This window comes from Amblyomma mixtum, chromosome 10 (genome assembly GCF_055824585.1).
Source record: "Amblyomma mixtum isolate Tamu chromosome 10, ASM5582458v1, whole genome shotgun sequence".
NCBI classification, from domain to species: Eukaryota; Metazoa; Arthropoda; class Arachnida; order Ixodida; family Ixodidae; genus Amblyomma; species Amblyomma mixtum.
The window spans coordinates 12286547-12289393 of NC_143021.1; the positions used below are offsets into that span (position 1 = coordinate 12286547).

Sequence of the window (2847 nt, forward strand, 5' to 3'; positions counted from 1 at the left end):
CCGGACGTACGGACACTATCCGCTTTTGTATATCCGCATTAGAGACAAGGTGTACGTCCGAGGGATGTACGGTGGAGTATATTCTCCGGATATGAGTATAGAGTTTTTTTTGTAATTTTTCACATAGAAAAGCCGCGCCGTTCGAGTATGTATACTGTAGAGTTCGCTTTTTTAACCTAGAAAATTTTATTCGCGAAGGAAATTTTGTCAGTTTTATTGGCTAGTGTGCGAGAAATTGCGTTAATATGTGCATATCTGCTTTGGAGAAATTATTTCCATGAGCTACAGGGTTTGACTTGAGGACTTTTGTAAATTCGCGCAATTCCCAAGTCATATACTTGCAGTGCAAGGGCCACTGCTGAACTAAATTTATTTAAGGGTAGGAGCGAGTGCTACACAAATTTACAGTAAATCAATTACTAATTTACATCTAGAAAACATCTAAAAATCAGTAGCGACATCGTGTCCGCCGTTGTAAAACGCGATTGAAACCACTTGTGTATTCAAAACTCCCGCCGAACTCCGCTATCATCATCATCCTAAATGCAGCTTGTAGCCAGCCCAATCCAATCCATCAGCCACAGAGTGCAGCGGCATAATGGCGGCGTTGCTAGTTTGGTGCGAAGCGTGGTGCCCCTTTTGAGCTCTGTTACTAGAATGTGTGGCTTTTTTTAGTCTGCGGACGAAAGTGGTGTGTAACTTGAACAATTCGAAGGATGCGGCAAGTGCCTGAAGCCCTCCTGGAACGCTGGAATATCGTACTACACCGACTTCGGATGAAAGAAGGCCTAGTGTGATTGCCTACGGCTTGGCCTACGGAGGTAAGTGCAGTACACTGCTTGGGAATTACTTTTATGACAATGGAGCAGGATCTGTAACATTCTCTCGCGGGAGAGTTGGAGTTATGTTATGGCTATACTGTGGTGTGGGCTGCAGATGGGTTGAGACTTGTGCTACGTCTCTTGCCTCTTTGTGCTGTTGTGGTCTTCATTAACTTGAATAGCATTGACGAAGTTGCCGAACATTCTTGAAGTTATCATGTTCTCTTGCAATTTGGCACAGGCATAATCTTTTTGTTAGCAGTCCTGACACTGGTTATTGCTTGAGTCTAGGGAAAGGACGGCAGAACTTCTCTGAAATTAGAGACTGCATGTAAACAGGTGGGTTGTAGGGCGCGTGCCATCATGAAAAATGCTCAATTTCCTAGCTCTTGGCCCCTTGCAAGCATAGAATACCTTCTGGTGTCAAGGATGATGACTATGTCGGTGCGTCTCTCACCTCTGTGTTATTTTGGGCTTCATTAACGTGAATACCAATAACAAAGTTGTCAAGCATTTTTGAATTTATCATGGTCTACTGAGATTTGACGTGGGCTTGATTCCTAACCTTTTTCTTTTCATTTTTTGCAGAAAGCTGTTCGCTTCCGCTTCATCATGGAAGTAGGAAGATGGATGTGCGCTCGAAGTTTTACGTCTTATTGAGGAGCTACACACTTCACAGTAACTCAGGCCTGTGCTGATGTACAATCACAATAAAATATTCTCGCTGTACTTTCAGTTGCTTTTTCATTTTATTGCTCCGCGGACACGATGAAAGTATGCATGTGCCATATATGCAAACATCCGAGAAAGATCCGGGAACGGACGTCCGAAATCGATGTCCGTTGGCCAGACAAACATGTCCCTTTGGACGCCTACAGGACGGCCGACGGACGTCCACCGGCTGTTCGCGGACGTCCGCCGGCCGTCCGGAACATCCGAAACGGACGGCCAACGGCCGGCCGATGGATATCTGTGGTTGCTTGGGATGTTACTACAATATTGCTGCAATGCTGTCATAATGTTTTAGAAACATTCAGACAGCATTCTAAATTACTGAAATATTACAGCGACCAATAATGGCTGCTGCTCAATAAAGTGATCTCTTGAAAGACTAAACTGTGTACAATGGCATCATCATGCCAGAATGGTTACAGCAGCTTAAGGTCACAAGAATGAGCAATTGAGCATTACTCCTTGCTACACAGTAATGCGGTGCTTGCTATAGAATACAAATACAAGACTGCACTGCACAACACATTGTTTTTCCATACTTTCCAGACCGCTTACTCTAAATAAATCCTTAAATGTTACATTCATTAGCTCTCTACCAGTGCTCCTATCGTTTAGATGCAACAAGATTCCATGACATGGTTATTCTGACAATTAGACTGATTTATTTAAATAGACAGAAATATAATTTCGAAAAAGGAAGCAGACTTATAATACACTAAACATTTACACAAACACATTGGCATAGCTTGAAAAATGCAACACGTGGGCTTACATTTTCACGGATATTATTTATTTATTTACTTCATAAAGAAACTTGCAACAAATCTAAAAAAACAGTTCACATGTGAGCTACTCGGGAACAAGAACCAGAGCTAATGTTTTAAACAGTTACTAGGCACATTACCATAGCATGAAAACGTGCACACACCTCTCAACTGGCATGTTATAAATACAAAACACTTGAGTAAACTATTTACACAACAATAGCACACCTTGAAAACATGACCACCTGGACTTTAAATTTTCCAAATATAACACATTCATTTTGTGCACAAAATTGCAACAAATAAACAAAGTAGCAGTTCAACCTAGTTGGCCATTCAGAAACAAGGAGCAGATGTATTATGAACAGCAGAGTTAGTTGTTGGGCTGTTTAACATCACTGATTTAAGTGCATAGTTTTCCAGCCCTACGGAGCACACACACACAGATACATGAGCCGCCGCGGTGGTTCAGTGGTTATGGTGCTCGGCTGATGGTCTGTTAAGACACGGGTTCTATCCTGGCCGCGGTG

General features: G+C 42.4%; 1 long non-coding RNA gene across 1 annotated transcript; it reads left to right on the forward strand.

Moving 5' to 3' along the window:
• The first annotated feature begins 485 nt into the window (after nt 1-485).
• Nucleotides 486-1551, forward strand: LOC149325150 (uncharacterized). The gene is made up of 2 exons (XR_016286125.1): nt 486-821; nt 1410-1551. It is a non-coding gene; the product is annotated as an uncharacterized LOC149325150 (long non-coding RNA).
• Nucleotides 1552-2847: the final 1296 nt, after the last annotated feature.